General features: G+C 39.4%; 1 protein-coding gene across 1 annotated transcript in view; it reads right to left on the bottom strand.

Annotated features, from left to right (window-relative positions):
- oxr1a (oxidation resistance 1a) overlaps window positions 1–11007 on the bottom strand; it is a 341369-nt gene extending 330362 nt beyond the window's left edge. Inside the window, exon 1 of the mRNA XM_062063682.1 lies at window positions 10853–11007. The gene's annotated coding sequence lies outside the window, so the exon portion shown is untranslated. The remainder of the gene's footprint in view (window positions 1–10852) is intronic.
- Window positions 11008–12500: the final 1493 nt, after the last annotated feature.

The following is a 12500-nucleotide window of genomic DNA, read 5'->3' as shown; positions in this document are numbered from 1 at the left end:
ACCCCTGTAAGAGCCACCCAAAACATCTCGTCTCACATGCTAGCTAGGGGTGTGCATCTACCTACCTTAAATGGTGAAAAAATAATTAAATAGATCATGTATTATGTCACAACAATGTCATGTGTTTTTTTTTTATTTAAATAGACAGACAAAACAGGAGATTCCTGTATTAATTATGGGCAAATAGAACTATCAACTTCAAGGCATTGCAATCTATAAACCTCACGAAAACAAGATGTAAACAAAACACTTTTGGAAAGGCTACCAAATTTACTGTTTGCTCAGGTAAAAACAATAAAATACAAAGAAAAGCAAGCGGTGCATCAAGCAGAGGTGTTATTGTGTGAATGCTTCAAAGCATTCACACACATGGTTTTTTATAACAAAATTAATCTATTTATTCTTATTCTTCTCCGGATTTTGGCGCGCTCTACCTTCCACATTTTTCATCCGATTCAAACCGTTCCAACTTCAAACTGTTCAGCCTATTCGGGAATCATGGGCTTTCCCTTGACAAATTCCAAAAATTCCCAGATTTCCAGGACATTTTTCCCCATTTAAAATGAATTGGCCATTTTTCAAACTCTCACCATTTCCACATTTTTCAACCTATTCATACCATTGCACCTTCAACACATTCCAACGTCCTGGAAATTCAAACTCCTCTTTTTCCAAGTTCCAAAAAATTCCAGGATTTTTGAGAATTCCTGGTTTTCCAAAGCCCTTTTCCTCCCTTTTTTCTGGCGATACTCCTCCCACATTTTTCAACCCACTTCAACCGTTCAACCGTCAAAACGTTCCTCTTAATTAGGACAAAAAACTAAGTTGTTTTTTGAACTGGAAAAATTCCAAGTTTTCCTGAAATTGCAGGAATACCGTAATACCATTTCTCAATTCAAGATGTTACTACTTCAACATTTCTCGTCCGGTTTGAAAAATTTCCACACCAACCATTTCAATTCATTCAGACCATTCAAGTTTTTTACGGTTTTCAAAAAAAATCCCGCTTTTCCCCGAATTTCCCACATTTTTGGGAAATTCCCATTTTAATGAATGGGACATTCTTCAAAGTTCCAAAATTCTCATCTGATTCAAACTGTTCCAACTTCAAAATATAAAGCCTGTTTGGGAATTGTGTGCTCTACTTCAACAATTCTAAAAAAAATTCCAGGATTTCAGTTCAACTTGAGCATTGGAGCATTCAAACGCAAATCCTCCAGGAATTGCTTCAACTAGTTGTTGAATGTTAGTGCCATTTTGTTATTTTATTTTTTTTATTTTATTTGTTATTTTTAATTTAATTTAATTTATATTTTATTTTATTAATTTTTATTTTATTTATTTATTTTTATTTTTTTTTAATTATTATTATTATTTTTGTTTAATCTTATTATTTATTTGTGTGTGGCGTCGCATGGGTCTCGCTTCCTGTTGGGTGGGGTCCGTGCCCGTGTGGACCGACCTTGCGCTGTGGGGTCTCTTTTGGCGACTTGATGTGGTGGCGGCGCGGCGCCCGTGTCTGGTCTGGATGCTGTGTCTCGGTTGTTTGGGCGGTGGTGTGTTTGTGCGGGTTTGGGTTGGGGTGGTGGGGTCTTTTGGTGGGGGGGTGTTGGTGTCTCTTGTTTGCGTGTTGGCGTTTGGGCTTGCTGGCGGGCTGGCGCTGGCTGGTCTCCGTGATTCTGTTGGCATGTGGTTGCCGGTCGCTGTTTTTTTTTTTGATCGCTTTGATTTGATTGGGTGGTGCTGGCTGTCTGGGGGTGTTGTGGCTGCTGTTTCTGCTGCCGTTTGTTTGTGGTGTGGGCGCCCGTGGCTGCTGGGTCTGGTGCAGGGGGGTGGCTGATGTTGTGACTGGTGGCAGCGCGCGCGCGTTGTGGTTGTCGGGGCTGACAAACTGTGTATATGTATGTATATGTGTGTGTATGTATGTATGTATGTATATATATGTGTATGTGTATGTATTTGTGTGTATGTGTACATGTGTATGTGTATGTGTATGTGTATGTGTATGTATATAGATATGTATGTATATTTCTGGGGGTACGTTCTGGGCCTGCCTGTCGGGTGGGGGTTGGCGCCTCAGGCTACTGCACCCGGACTGCGTGTCTGGAGCTCCTGGGTCCCACCGTCCATCCCTTCCGGGTGCCCGTCTTGGTTGGGGCCTGCTGGGCCTGGTTCCTGCGTCTACTGTGGTAGCTTGGTGCTGCAGGGTATTCCGAGGTGCTGCAAGTCGGCCAGTTGTTGGGGTAGCGACCTTGTGTGTCAGCATGTCTGTGATCTTTTAATTATTTTTATTTTTTTCAAAATAGATTTAATTATTTATTTATTCTTATTTTTTAATATATTTTATTAATATTATTATTATTATTTATTTTATTTATTTTCCCCTACCTCAGGGGGGGACTCGGCGGGGCGGTTGCTGGTTGTTCCATCTCCATCGTTGGGGTCCCTGCGGGTGGGGTGGGTGGTTCCCGTGGCCCCGTGCAGGGTGGTCCTGTGGCGGCCGGCTTGGGTGGGGTGGCCGTGGGCTGGCCTCGCCGCGCTCTCCGGGGGTGGGGGGGGCTCATGGGGGCCCGGTTGCCGGTGGGGCGGGGGCGGTCTTCCCGTCCGGTTGCGGGGGGTCTCCGGGCCCCTCGGGCGGGGCGTCCCGCCTTTCTGTCCGTGTGGGGTGTGGTCTCTCGCTGGCTTGGGGTCTGGCTGCCCCCTGCTTTTCTCGTGCCTTGTCCTCTGCCGGGTGCGTCTGTCTGCGGCCTGCTGCTGGCCCTTGTGGGCGGCGCGGTGGGCCAGGCTCTGGGGCCAGGCTCTGGGGGCGGTGGTCCCTGGTTCCCTGGGCACCACACCTACTGTTTGTGGGATGGGCTCTCGGGAGGCTGGGGCCGTACTCTGGCTCCCGCACACACTGGGAGTCAAATGTATTGTACATGCAAATTCACATACACACACACACACACACACACACACACACACACACACACACACACACACACACACACACACACACACACACACACACACACACACACACACACACACAGGTACCTACGCTCCCACATATATATACAAATACAGTACATATTTACACACTCAAAGTTCGTACATCCACACGCACGCTCATTATACAAACATACTGTATACACATACTGTACATATACATTCACTGTAAAAACATACATATACACATACTGTACATATACACTCACTGTACAAACACAGACATACACATACTGTACATATACATTCACTGTACAAACACACACATACACATACTGTACATATACATTCACTGTACAAACACACATATACACATACTGTACAAATACATTCACTGTACAAACACACATACTGTATACACATACTGTACATATACATTCACTGTACAAACACACACATACACATTCTATACATATACATTCACTGTACAAACACACACATATACATACTATACATATACATTCACTGTACAAACACACATATACACATCCTGTACATATACATTCACTGTACAAGCACACATATACACATACTGTACATATACAAGTACATATGCACACATACACTCATGCACATAATCACGTTTCATCAAGCATATATTAACGTTGTTGCCCTAGAGTAAACTGGGTATAACACATGGCACACTGACAAAGCTTAACCTATTGTTACTACATATTGTTACTATAACAATCTACAAGGTTAATGTAGGTTGCTTCTCTTTCTTCCCCTCCATTTTTCTGCATTCTTTTGTATCTCAAGTTATCATTACGTATATGTATTGTTGCATTTGAACAATTGTATTGTTGATAATAAAGGCAAAGTATTGGTATTGTTTATTATCAATAGCACTATTTCTTTTGGTAATCATATTGCTCCATTTTTAGTGTAATAATGCTCATTGTCATTTCTGTATTATTTTTTATTTTCGCTAACTGCTTATTTGCTATTACTTTTACCATCATATTTGTACATGTCGTATTTGCTGATGTTGCTCTGTTGTTGTTGTTGTTGTTGTGTTTGCTGTTGTTGTTTTTGTCTCTCTGTCTAATCCCCCTCTTGTCCCCACAATTCCCCCCTCTGTCTTCCTTTTTTTCTCTTTCTATCCCCTCCTGCTCCGGCCCGGCTGCACCAAATGATAATATAAATACATTTAATAAAGTCAAAATACGAATAAGGCAACAAGAGAAGTATCCTACACTTCTCTTTTGTAAAGTAAATCTGAACAGCCGATATGGGCATCTACATCTACTATATGATTTGCCTGAGAAGCTGGGCAGGACATTATAAAAAATAAAAAAATAAAGAAAAAATGTTAGTGCCACCACGTAAACCAGACCTGGGCATTCTGCGGCCCGCGGGCCGCATCCGGCCCTTTGTGCGTTCCTGTCCGGCCTGCGTGAGGCCAATTATAAATTACAAAATACATTTTAAAAAGTATCTATGTCGAGTGTGCAATACAACGGTGCTGCTTTTGTTTTGAAAATCGTTATTTGTATTACTTCCGTGTGGACGTATGCGTGTGCGTGATTGTGAGTGAATGTGAACAGCTGCTGTAAAGTTGAAAAAACATCTATGTCGTGCGCGCAATACAACTGTGCTGCTTTTATTTTGAAAAGTATTATTTATGGGCGTGTGTCCGTGTGTAACCTGCGAGTGAAGGTGCACATGTAGCGACAAGTGATGCACGGTTTACACCCGAGACGCTAAAAAGAGAAAAGTTGATGAAGAATGGCGTGTTTCCAACAAGACATGGACTGCCAAGCAACGTTCCCTCTAAGGTGCGTGCCTGCGCAATTGCGCACTGCTCAAGCGTCCGCTGCGCGCAGCAAATATGCCGCGCACCAAATCAAATCCCATCTGAATTCTAAACAAAATAAACATGTTTATTCTATGTAATTTTGCAATGCAACTTTGAGTGACAGTGACAAAAAGCGGCCCTAAGTGTGTTCGCCAACACCGTTCAATTGAACACCGTTCAATTATTGTAACGTCTATCGAGATGCTTCGAGGACAGGAATTATATCGATCACTTTATAGAGCAAAACTGTTTATATTCGGACATAACCACACCAAAAACATGAGTAAAACAATTCTATCTCGAAAAACTACTCATTTTCTGCCGTACAAACCAGGCCAAAACCAACTTGTCATCTGTCACCAACACGCATAGCACTAAACCACTGGTGCGTTTATGGCCACACAAAAAGTCGGACAACTCAAACACCACACAAAGTTACACTATGACTCCTCAGTCATACGTGTGCTTATTTTAGTGTCATTTATTATTAATGTTAATTTATTTATATTAGTCATGGAATGCTGTTACACACACTATGTTGAAGTATTACTATTATTATTAATTATTATTATTATTCTTTATCTTACGGTATATATCAAAAATAATATTGAGCAAAATTTAATTGAAATATTGTCGATGTGGCCCTCCAGCAGTGCTCGGGTTGCTCATGCGGCCCCCGGTAAAAATTAATTGCCCACCCCTGACGTAAACTAAGGCCATGTCCACACGAAAACTGATACTTAATGTACGCATACTAATCCTTGCGTTTAGGCCTCTCGTGCACACGCAAACGCATATTCGTGTCCTTAAAAATGCAGACTTTTACAAATGCTGGCCAAAGTGTAGAGTTCCAAACCTCTCCATTCAGCGTATGCATGTACACGGCACAAACGGAGACTTGTACTCCTCTGATGACATCATGGCTGTGCGCTGTCATTTACAAAGCTCAACAACACTGCCTTGCTGTCTTCAAACACATTATAAGAGGATTTACTGTATGTTTGAACGTAAATATGCTTCTATTTCCACTCAAAATTGACAAAAAAGACACATAAAAATAGGCTTTGCGACACTCCCGCCAGCTTCAATGACAGTCAGCTGTTTTGGACACGATTGCTGTCAGACATCCAACTGATGGGGCAGCTTTGGACAAGAGGGCTTTTTGCTTTGTGTCATAAGAAAGGTGCAACAGTATCTCATGTTTTTATTTCTTTGTTTAACGACAGATCATGAAGTTAACCTACTTGTGTTGCTTCCATTTGTGTAGAAGGAGCCAGGCGCGACCGTGCACGCGCCCGATTGATTAAAAAAAACATGTCTCCTTCCTTCTTGTTAATGTGAAAGACAAAGTACATTTCATTGCACATGTATCTTTATATTGACCATTAAATGCGTTATAATTTCACGGGAGTTTTGCAGAGGCACATGCACGTCCATGCGTTTATAGGCACTTATACATGCATAAGGGTTTCCTTGGCTCGTTAATGCGTGCACATTTTAGAAAGAACACTCCACATGTAATATATCACCATGTTGCTGATTAAACATGTTATCATTATGGGTTTCAGCAGCACATGCGTGCATGCGAGCTTTAGACACTAAAAAAAAAGATTCATAATGTTCCCATCGCTCTGTGCAGGTGCAGGCTGGTTTTAAAAATAAAGTACATGTCATTTTACGTCTAGTATATGAAAGTAAATATTATAATAACAGATGTAATGCCACCAAGTCAGCTGTAGCTGCTTTGTCCAGGCTTCTGATTGGACAAAATGTGCATGACACCAGGTGTGTATGAGTTTGTGTGTAGACATAGACAACACCTGTGTGGATGAAGATCGTTTCAAAACCCCAAATATGCGTTTTTGAAACTCTCCGTATCATACTTGCCAACCCTCCCGATTTTACCGGGAGACTCCCGAATTTCAGAGCCCCTCCCGAAAATCTCCCGGGGCAACCATTCTCCCGAATTTCTCCCGATTTCCACCTGTGCCGGCCCAGTCACATAACATCTACGGCTTTTGCAGCTCAGTGCACAACTGCACATATATGTCTCCGTTATCCATAGGTTTATCTATAACCCAGAAAGTAGGCAGGCACAATGCTATTTCTCAGTGTGTGTTTATTTGCTTATTTGCTGTCAGACATCCAAATGATGGGGCAGCTTTGCTCCTGATGGCTGCTGGTTAGCGCCTTGCATGGCAGCTCCCGCCATCAGTGTGTGAATGTGTGTGTGAATGGGTGAATGTGGAAATACTGTCAAAGCGCTTTGAGTACCTTGAAGGTAGAAAAGCGCTATACAAGTATAACTCATTTATCATTTATTTATTCCAGCCGGCAAATTAATACACTGACACACAACATCTGGATTCCCATCATGCATTGCTTCAAAACTACGGCAAGTAGTAATGTCCAAAAACATAACAGAGACGAAGCAGAAGAACGAAGAAGACACATGGCGACGACGAGTAAGAAGAAGAAGTACGCTTGCAAGATCCAAAATGATTGGAAAAAATAATTTCAGTTCATCTAGGACAGCTCGAAGGGGAAGGGTTATGCTGCCTGCAAATTTTGTAGATCAGACTTCTCCATTGAACACGGTGGCCGAACAGATATACTCATTCATGAACGGATTATTTTTATATATATATACACACACAATATATATATGTATGTATGTATGTATGTATGTATGTATATATATATATATATATATATATATATATATATATATATATATATATATATACACATATACACACAATATATATATACATATATATATACATACATACATACATACATATATATATATACATACATACATACATATATATATATATATATATATATATATATACACATATACACACAATATATATATACATACATACATACATACATACATACATACATATATATATATACATACATACATACATATATATATATATATATATATATATATATATATATATTTCTTCTTTTTTTTCATTTCATTTTTATTTATCTCCTTCATTGATGTGCATCTTTGATAGACAATTATAACACAATTATTCAGTTACACCGTTACACACCAATGCCTGAGAAGGAGCAGGATGAAGAAAAATCTTATATTTTCCTGCCCCCTTCACATAATACATAGTCTTACTTAATGATATGTGAACCAACAATTACATCCAAATATAACGAGAACAAAATAAAACAAAAAAAAAACACAAGTGCAAAACTTCATGAAGTACAAACCGAACAAAAAAACAAAAGAAGTAATATACACCTCACGGGATGATACAAAACAAATACAAAACCAGGCAAAAAACAAGTAAATTAATAAATATAAAGCAAAATGTAAACACTTATGGCTGTCCATATGATTTTATTGTTCTGTCTTTATATATTTTTTTCAATTGGAATATATTTTTACAATCTTTTATCTCATTGTAAAGAGAATTCCATAGTTTAACCCCCACCACTGATATACACATTTGTTTTAAAGTTGTCCTTGAATACTGATGTTGGAAATTACCTTTTCTTCTATGCTCTTCATTCTCAGAAGTGATGACAAACATTTTTAGTACATTTGCTGCTAATGTTTTGCTTTTAGCCTTAAACATGACACATAATGTCTGTAACTTTACTAGCTCCTGTAATTTCAATAAACCTGAATTAATGAATAATATGTTAGTGTGTTCTAAGTAATCTACTTTATGAATAATCCTTATAGCTCTTTTCTGTAGTTGATACAATGCCTATATGTTACTCTTGTATGTGTTCCCCCACACTTCCACACAATAGCTGATATATGGCAATATAAGTGCACAATACAATATGCGCATGCCCTATAATCTAACACATATTTTACCTTATTTAATATAAAAATACTCTTAGACATCTTTTTCCGTACATGTGCAATATGAGATTTCCATGTCAGACCGTCATCCAGTATCACTCCTAAAAATCTAAGTTCAGAAACCCTTTCAATATCAATTCCATCTATTGACAATTTGATCGTTTCCTCCCTTTTCCTCCTACAAAAAATCATGAACTTTGTTTTTTCTACATTTAATGATAATTTATTGGCATCAAACCATCTCTTAAGTTTAATCATTTCCTGTTCAATAATTTTTGATAATGCTTTTAAGTCACCATGAATTTATTAACGTGGACCCCGACTTAAACAAGTTGAAAAACTTATTCGGGTGTTACCATTTAGTGGTCAATTGTACGGAATATGTACTGTGCAATCTACTAATAAAACTTTCAATCAATCAATCAAACCCTCCCCCCTTCCCCTCAACCCCGTTTTCAGAATGTGCTTGTTCTATTTTTAAACAAAGAAAACAATCTGAAGTTGTCTTTATTTTTAAGCTATCGTGCTGAGATTTTACCCTCTTGGGAGAAAATGTTTCTCCATGTGGCCCCCGATCTAAAATGAGTTTGACACCCCTGCATTAGCCTTTACCTAGAGATCGACATGCCTTTGTTTTCCATCCATGAAAAGCAAGAAAGTGAGTGTGAAGGACAGTTCTGAGAAATAGTGGATTATATTTGTTGAATTAAAAGAAGAAATCCTTAAAAACACGTTCTAGCGTTTAGTTAGCTAAATTAGATTTAGATTAGATTTAGATTTATTGGTCCCCGTTGGGGAAATTCATTTTCACTGCCGTACATTTAAACAATAGACATTACACATCACAAAACAAAAATAACAAAAAGACATCATACATGACCAACACATTTATAGGCTTGTCAGACAGGTCGCCCGGGCCTGCTGTTAAGGGCGGCTATAGCTGCAGGGATCAGGCTTTTCCTGAGGCGGGCCCTCCGGAATTTGATGGTTCTGTACCTGCGCCCTGATGGTAGTGGGATTATGTATTGGTGTAGAGGGTGACTGATATCCTGGACTATCGTTTTTGCCAGTTGAGTGATGGACCTGTGGTTTAAATCTGAAATGTTGGGTGTGGGTAGGCCGATGATTTTAGCTGCTATGTTTGTAATGCGTGTGAGTTTGGTCCGGTTGGTTACAGAAAGCATGGTGAAAAAACATGTGGAACAGTACATAAGGATGGGTTGAACAATGCTTTGGTAAAGTAAGCGAAGCAGTTTGAGCGTATCCCTGCTACTCTGCCCCATACTTAATCAGGAGGAATCATTGACACTTAGCCATGACAACATGGAGAAGCTGCTGATGGCGTGTTTGACGGAAAATCAGGTGCAAGGAGATCCTGTCAAAGTCTAGTCTCCAAGTTAAATACTGTACATTAATATTACATCACTTCATAAAGCTACTATAGTTGTTTGCGTTACATTATAATGTATTCTTTTTCATAGAAGTTAATTTTTCTTTTTAAAATTTAGACTTAGACTTTCTTTTATTGTCATTCAAATTTGAACTTTACAGATCAGATAAGAACGAAATTTCATTGCATTAGCTCGTTGTAGTGCAGGATAAAAGAGCAATAATGTGCACATATAAATAAATAGATTACTGTACAGATTAATATATTGCACTTTTTCATATGCATCAAAAAAGCCATGTTACGTGTTAGATATGTGCCATTTTGGGGGACAGGCACCAATTAAATTGATTTTAATTCATTTCAGTGGGAGATGTAGATTTGAGATACAAGTGTTTTGAGTTGAGAGCTCCATCACGTAAACAATTAAGCTCGTTAGTTGAGGTACTATTGTCCAGTAACAACTTAAATAATAATTCATACATTGGTCGTCCTGTTTATTTGTCACGAGACTTATTTGAATATTATTTGGAACAGTTTGAAAAAGAAGACCTAGAACTGAAAACTAAAGACCACACTTAAAACCAACGCAGCATCAACATTTATGTGACAATAAATGAACAAATAAAGTTTCCCTTTTGAATGCAAACCATCACAACACGCATCAAATCACTTGTAATGACATCACCGCATCCTGCTATTTACAAACCATTTAGGCTTTTTTTTCTAGGCGACACTTTTGAACATGAAATGTTGAGAAGGACACAACATTAGCAGCCTGGGACCGGTGTGTCAAACAACACGCGAAGTCCGAGTGGACATCTGTACTTACTTCCAGTGCGACGTCAAGCCACGATGGAAGAAACATCATTTACGTTCAAAGTGTATCTTCATCAGACGAGCACCATAGTGGGAATGAACACAACACACACACGAACACATGCGGAGTCATTTGACCTTCTCCCCACAGAAGGTACCATCTTGAGGCGGAGGATAGGGGGTGGAGTGGACCGTACCAACATGGCGTCCTGGCCAGGCAGGGGGGTGCTTGCCCTGCAGAATAACATGTCCATCCATGTAGTGTTGACAAGCAATTATATGTTTATTCAATTCATTTTGATTTAAATTAAATATTGAATGTTATATGCATGTAAAAATTAAATGTAAAAAAATGCCATAAAGTTGATGCGCCAGAGGCACCCTCTAATAAGGGAAAAGTTAGGCCAATTAGGATAAAAAAATAGGTACAAATTTTTAAATCTGATCTATTTATAGAGCACGACATTGAGGAGGACAGGTTCTCAAGCCAGAAAAAAGGATACCCATCGCAAAAAAATCTTTAAAATATTTTTTTTTATGATAGAATGTTTACATTTCATAGAGTAACCCAGTGTTTTCCAACCTTTTCTGAGCCAAGGCACATTGTTTTCATTGAATCCACACCACCAGCAGAAACCATAAAAAATTAAACTTAGCAGTAAAAAGTCGTTCTTGCAATTGTTGGATATGAATTTGAACCGTAACCAACCATGCATCACTATAGCTCTTGTCTCAAAGTAGGTGTACTGTCACGACCTGTCACATCACGCCGTGACTTATTTGGAGTTTTTGGGTGTTTTCCTGTATTTTAGTTCTTATCTTGCGCTCCTATTTTGGTGTTGATTGTCATGTCATGTACGGATGTACTCTGTGGACGCCGTCTGCTCCACACGCTGTAAGTCTTTGCTGTCGTCCAGCATTCTGTTTTTGTTTACTTTGCAGCCAGTTCAGTTTTAGCTTCGTTTTGCATAGCCATCCCTAAGCTTCAATGCCTTTTCTTAGCGGCACTCGCCTTTTGTTTATTTTTGGTTTAAGCGTTAGATACCTTTTTACCTGCAAACCATCGTCGTCGTTCCCGGCATCTACAAAGCAATTAGCTACCTACTGCCACCTACTGATATGGAAGAGTATTACACAATTACTCTGCCGAGCTGTAGAAAGCACAGACACTCAACAACAGCACATTTGCCAATTATAATTACTGGTTTGAAAAAAATATTTTTAACCCAATTAGGTGAAATAACAATCTCTCACGGCACACCAAACAATATCTCACGGTACACTGGAGTAACCAACACAAACTCAATTATCAATTACAAAAAAAAAAGTGTACCATACACACATTTTTTTCACAGTTCTCTGACAGGGTTGAAGCATATCACACTAAAACCCCGGCCGAGTCATACCAAAGACTATAAAAATGGGACCCATTACCTCCCTGCTTGGCACTCAGCATCAAGGGTTGACACCCGAGCACGGCCACTGCTGCTGCTCACTGCTACCCTCACCTCCCAGTGGGTGGAACAAGGGGATGGGTCAAATGCAGAGGGTAATTTCACCACACCTAGTGTGTGTGTGTGGCTATCAGTGGTACTTCAACTTTAACTTTAATATCCATCCATCCATTTTTTACCGCTTGTTAATATACCACAATATATCTT

The sequence above is a fragment of the Entelurus aequoreus genome, linkage group LG11 (genome assembly GCF_033978785.1).
Source record: "Entelurus aequoreus isolate RoL-2023_Sb linkage group LG11, RoL_Eaeq_v1.1, whole genome shotgun sequence".
NCBI lineage: Eukaryota > Metazoa > Chordata > Actinopteri > Syngnathiformes > Syngnathidae > Entelurus > Entelurus aequoreus.
This window is presented reverse-complemented; position numbering and strand designations above follow the sequence as displayed.